A 6510-nucleotide genomic window follows, 5' to 3' on the forward strand; every position below is an offset into this window, starting at 1 on the left:
TCAGAGTGGATTCTTTCTCATTCTTCTGAAATGGCCGTGCAGATTTTTTTCGGAATGTTGATATACTGGCATTTTGCAGGAGGTTGTCAAACACGTTTCACATAGAGGTGATGCTGACGTTTGTAGTAAGTAAAAGGCAAGGAGTTGAGTCACGTGGTTGGGGCTAGGGAGGAAGAGCTTGAGAGGAAGATCAACATGTTCATCTGATCCTCCTAAACCTAACTAAAAACCTGTACTTCAACATTAGTATCAGGTCCTAGCTTCTCTCAGTGGAAGGGGGCTCCTATGCTTTGTCCATGTTGTACTCCCTTTTAAAATGCTACCAGTTGTAGTACATTCATCTTAGGGATGTCAATTCAAAAGAAGAAACAAGTCGCAGGTATCAGTTGAACCACATTCATGCAATTCCTATAACATATTGCTTCCAACAAAGAATTAAACACATGCACGTATCTATAATGGATCAATAGTCTCCAGAATTCGTCAAATGAGCAAATCAAAAGGAGAGAGGGTGGAATGTTCTCACTGCTATTCATGCAAAGTCGGTGAGAAGGAGGTCTCACTGGTAGGTGTGCTATGCAGCCGACTTCAACACCGAGTCACCGACACAACATGGAGTTATCAGTGGGCTTTGTGTGCTGGACGGAGAGTGAAATGAGAGCCAGCGTGCCCAGACTGGTAAAGCCGTGCAACTCCTGCGTGCGGAGATGCTCGAGCGCCTTTTCATGCAGCACATCAGCCAGCGGCTCTCAGATAGTCCAAGTGTGAGTGGCACAGGATTGGATTTCGGGATTAGTCAGTGATGGTAGGATGAGGCGGAGGGAAGGGAGGACAAAGACAGGAGGTGAGGGAGGAAGAAGGTGAAATACCACCCACATGTGCAAAGCCAAGGTGAGGTGCATGCCACTCGAGCAAAACCATCAACCACGCCATTACAGCCGTTGCCAAAACCAGGCAGGGAGTATTGTGCCTTGTGGTCCTCTGTCTCCGGCTGCGCTAGTTATGTCATCTCTGGTTGCTGCTTCCAGTTGGTGGATGCTTAAGATCTTCTTGTTAGTTCACCGCATTGTTTTCTTCAATGGATATAAAGCTCCTGAACTGGAACATGAGAGGGTTGAACAACCCGGCTTGGAGGAGGTCGATACAGAAATTTGTCTCAGCTAATCAGTGCAACATTGTATGTCTTCAAGAAACTGAATTGGCTGATGTTGATAAAAAAGTATTGTGGCTGAAGTCCTGGGCAGCAGAGTTTCTGAGGACCTCATCTTCAAAGCTGCTAATGGTACAAGGGGTGCGATCCTGGTTGCCAGCACAGATGATTTTGATATTTCCTTCCACGAGAATGCCTCCGGCTCTCACTTTATTACTGATACTATTACTGATCTGACCAATAATGCCACTTGGTCCATCTCTGGTGTGTATGGGCCTCCCGAGGACAGTGACAAAATTCTTTTTCTCAACAAGCTTAAGAGCATAAAGAATAGCGTGTTGCCTGATTGGATGATTCTTGGGGACTTTAATCTCATTTGCCATGTCAGCGACAAAAGCAACTCCAACATTAATCTCGGAATGATGGGACACTTTAGAAACGTGATTGAGGATCTTGAGCTCTGGGAAATTGCTCTTAATGGAAAGAGGTTCACCTAGTCTACAGAGAGAGAGAGAGAGAGAACACGGCTCATTCCAAAATCGATCGAGTTAATCTTGGGAGCTGATCCACTTGTAATATCAGTTGTCTCCGGCCTCAACTGCCATTTCGCTACTGTCTAATGATCCTCCAGAAGATGGATGTCAAGCACTATAAGGGGTTCAGATTTGAGGCTTGCTGGCTAAGGATGGAAGGATTCATAGAGAAGCTGCTTGAGGCTGGGCTAAACCTGCTTGCTTTAAGGATGCTCTAAAGATTCTGCACATCGAGCTGTCAAAAACCGCTCATGCTCTGAAACTGTGATATACAAGATTAAAGAAGGAAGTGAGATTCAGACATGAGGTAGTCAATGAGGTGATTTTCCAGCTGGACCTTGATCAGGAGGAATGAGAGCTACTCCCTCCGTCCCATAATGTAAGACGTTGTTTGTCACTGCACTAGTGACCAAAAACGTCTTACATTATGGGACGGAGGGAGTATTTGCTACGGAATGAAACCTTCGTTTTCTCTTGAAATCGAAGCTGCTTGTCTTTGCAGCGCTTGACAGAGTGAGATGGCGTCAGAGATCTTGTATTATGTGGATCAAATCTGGAGATGCAAACAGAAAAGTTTTTCACGTTAAAGCGAATGACCTGGAGGAGGAAGAATCACATTCTTGTTTTGAAAAATCTGAAGGGGGAAGAGACGTCTGACATGATCCTAAAGCTCAGGTGCTGCTGCATCACTTCAATTCCCTGCTCAGGGAGGCTTGCCAGAGACCTTATGGGGCTTAACTGGGATATTTTTTTTCCTGCAGCTCCACTCCGCTGATCTTCCGCACCTTGACGATACTTTCTTGCTTATGGAGCTCAAAGACACCATCTCTATCTCCATGCTGAGAAGACTGAATGCCAACCTCTCATGGACATAATTAAGCCGTGGAAGGTAAAATTCATGTCCGGAAAGGGTTGTCTAACGCTTATCAATTCTGTGCTGACTGCGCTCAGAAGTCACAAGCTCCTTCTTCACTGCTTTTCCACTGTCCAAGTGGATTATCAAAACGATAGACAAGATTAGGAGAAATTTTCTCTGTATCTGGATAAGAGGTGCATGAGGGTAAGTGTTATTAAGCTAGGTGAAGGTCTGCTCGTCTAAATACTGTTGGTGATTAAGGTTTTTGATCCAGTTTTCCTTACAAACTGGATCAGCAACAGCCTGAGGGGTGACTCTTGACTTTTGCCGCTTTTGAGCAATATATTCAGGTGGGAGAACTCTTCCTCCGGTGATTCCTCAAAAAAAAGATTGTTGGGGATTAGGAGTAAGAGATTGGAGCACTTTAGCAGGGCGTTGCTGTTAAGATGACTATGGTTCAACTGGGACAATGTGAACAGACCATGGAAAGGACTGCCTGTTCCTTGCGACGAGACCGTTTAGCAAGTCTTTGCGACCTGCGCTTTGATTCACATTTGGAATGGGGAAAAGGCCTCATTCCGGTTCGACGGTTGGCTTGATGGAGTCCCTCTGAAAGATATGGCGCCCGGCTTATACTGGTTGGCCTCTAGGAAAAGTATCTATGTTTGTGATGGGATCAGGGGAGGAAAGTGGATGAAGGACCTTGAAAGGATTAACTTGGAGGAGGAAATTGGCATGTTCTTGCAGATTTGGTCTAAAGCGCTCAGGGGAGGGGGAGGGGGTCTTAGAAGCTCACAGCCTGCAACTCTTAATCGGCGGTGTCTGCATATGACGGGCAGTTCTTCGGCAAATTCATTGTAACGACCTCCTTAAGATTTGGAGTGCTAAGGCGAGAAGCTTCTTTTGCTAAGCAAAATTGGTTTGCCTTCTCTTCCTCTCATCCTAGAGCTTCTGCCATTGCCCTGAGGTCTTCCGTCGCTGGCCGGTGGAGAAAACTTTCACATGGGGTCAAAAATCCCCAATGCCAGAAGATGGCGTCAATGGCGATTCATGTAGTCTGTCCCCTGTGGAAGGAGCGCTGCCATGGGATCTTCCAAAATGCCCAGGCCTCCTCTGATGAGGGCATGTCTTTAATTCGTGCTGAGTGTTAGACCTTCAGTGCATAGGCTAGGTTGATCGACAGTAAGTGGCATATACTCCTATTTTTCTTTAGTTTTCTAGCTGGTTTTGAGCAATGTACAGACTTCTCCCTTCTTTAATGCAAACTACGAATGATAAGTCTGAACTGAAATTTAGTCAATGCACCACCGGCAATTAATCGAACATTTGGCGTACACAGGCCTGGGCGGACAGACACTAACCTGACATCAAAACTGCCAGGACGGTCAGCTGGACGGGGTGACGGCGCATCCAATACCCGGCCGGGATTGCTCCGCGCAGCTCTAGCACCGGCAATGTGGCAATTATGAACACGACGGCGTCGTCGGGCCAGCCGAGGCTTCGCAGAGACGCCGCCACCCGCAGCCCGAACCCGGACGCCTTGATGGAGTCCTCGGCCGCCACGGCAGCCGAGCAGGGCGGCGGAGCCCAGGAGCGCGCCCAGCGCCAGCCGCCCCGCCCAGTCGCCGGGCGCCTGGCCCGGCTCCTCTGTCGCGTCACCGCCGCCTCGCGCCGGCGCCGGCGCTCTGGCGACGGGAGTGAGAGCTTTGCGGGGAGGCGGCGGGATTCCGGGAGGAGCAGAGGCTGCATCCCTCGGGCGGTGGAGCCGCGAGGAGAGGCCTCCGTCTCCAAAATGCCAGCGGGAGAGGCGAGCGCGTGGCGGCGAGAAGTGCGGCCGCCATGGGCCCATGGCTGTCTGGATCAAGGACAGAGGATGCTTTAGCTTGCCGTCGCGGCCGTGGTGCTCTGTGGATTTGGGCCGGTACGGACGGTGGTTACGAGGAGAGGAGGGCTCGTCGGAGTTGGTCTCCTGCGTTTCAACTGTTCAACGAGCCACACGTGTGTCCGGTTTTTCTCTGTAAAATATACGAGCCACACGAGGGAGTAGCACGCTATAGCATTTTAAACAATATCTTGCTAAATAAATCTGTCTAGTTCACTTTCGGTTTTGTAGTTGCTCTTATATCACTGAAAAAATAGCATACTATAACACCACACCGCTAATAGCCAGCTATAGCATTGTGAGCAATTACTCGTCAAATAAATCAGTGTATAATAGATTTTGTAGTGTGTTTAGATTATACCTGGCCATACCTCGGGCCGGGCCGGGCTTTGGGCCGGGCCTAGCCAAACCCGACGCAAAAACCCAGGCCCGGCCCCGGCCCAGGCATCGGGCCTGTTTTCTGGGCCCAAGCCCAGCCCGAACATGTAAAAGCCCATCGGGCTTCGGGCCGGCCCGACCCGACCTTCAGGGAAATGCAAAAATGACGGGCCCAGCCCGGCCTTCGGTCTCAAAATCTAGGCCCGAGCCCGGCCCGGAGGCAGCGTCGGGCCGGGTACGGCTTTTTCGGGCCGGGCCGGGCTTCCCATGGCCAGGTATAGTTTAGATCACTAAAAAATAACACGCTATAGCACCAATAATAGCAACCTATAGCGTTCTGAGCATTTTCTAGCTAAATGGATCAGTGTATAATGTCTCGCTAATAGTGTATTTTAAAGACGGTGCTATAGCACACTAAATTTTTCATTGGTTTAGACTAGACTAGATGTTTCTCATGGACTCTAGAAACTGCACGGGTCCCACCCTATCACTTTATCCTCTTGCATCGATCTGGCGCAACCGCATCTTCTTCTCTTCTTCCTCCTCCCGTTCAAATCCACCCTTCCTTTGGGAGTCGGGTCCACTGCGGTAGGGAAGGGCTAAAGTGGCAGGACACCACGCGTGAGTCGAGCAGTTCGATGATTGGCGGGAACGTCAAGCACTAGGGCGCCTTGTATTGGCTGATGGAGGCGCCACGGAAGACGGCCTCGAAGGTCGAGGGTCTCCTTGTCCACCGTCCCACTGGCGCCAGCGCCGCCTGTGGTCAGCAGCTCCTAGTAGATGAAGTGGTGCCCGAGGATGCTCTTGGTGCGCGCCTGGCTGGTGTACTCCGCGGAGTAAATAACATAAAACTACCACTTTTTGCCCTATGGTTCCAAAAAACTACTAGATTTTTTTTGTGAATGATAACTACCCAAATAGGTGTCGGCTGTTTCAAAAAAGGAAATAGCTGGTGGTTAACATTTAATCAGGTTTATGATAGCTGGGGTCCGCTCCTAAACAAACCGTTTGTTTGACTGTTTAGTTTGGCCGTTAGCTTATATGTGTGACCCACATGTAAGCCACCTAACACGAAAAATGGTAGTCTTATGCTACGCTACGCGGACTAGTGGTTGATTTGGCGGCGGCTTTGCGCGGGAGGGTGGGATGGTCAGATGGATGGATGGATGGAATGAATGCATGCATGGGTGGCGGGGGGAAGATTCGTCCGTCCGTGGAAATCAAAACGCGCGCATGTAAATTGTGATGGGCAAGCGAGTCGGTGGATCATTGTAGGCAGATTTGGTCGTGTGTAACAATAACACGGTGGGAGGTAATAGCCGGCGGCATGCACACGCATACCGCTTGCACGTCTGTGGCGCATGCACCGCACCTGCTACCTAGGCGGATCGATGGCATGACTCGAAGGTTCAAAATGTCTCTGGAAAAAGCAGCAAATCAGAAAGGACCAGACGAACACTGGTCGGCATCCCATGTATTCCCGTACTAGAGAACGAGGGAGAAAGAGGATAAGGGAGGAAGGAACGGGCACGTGTCTTTTTTTTTGAGGAATAATGACAGGAGTTCTGCCTTTTCATATTAGAAGAAAGAAGGGGAACCAAGGTTCCCTGGTAGCGTACAGAGAATAAGGAGAAAGGGAGGAAGGGAGGCGGGAATCGCAGTACTGCACAGAGGGAAAGAAGAGCAGAAATGTCTTTGCAACTAATTAAAC

The 6510-nt window shown here is 49.4% G+C and overlaps 1 pseudogene; it reads right to left on the reverse strand.

The window, feature by feature from the left end:
• Window positions 1-4438, reverse strand: part of LOC119306482 — a 5495-nt pseudogene extending 1057 nt beyond the window's left edge.
• Window positions 4439-6510: the final 2072 nt, after the last annotated feature.

Source organism: Triticum dicoccoides, chromosome 5B (assembly GCF_002162155.2).
Source record: "Triticum dicoccoides isolate Atlit2015 ecotype Zavitan chromosome 5B, WEW_v2.0, whole genome shotgun sequence".
Lineage (NCBI taxonomy): Eukaryota > Viridiplantae > Streptophyta > Magnoliopsida > Poales > Poaceae > Triticum > Triticum dicoccoides.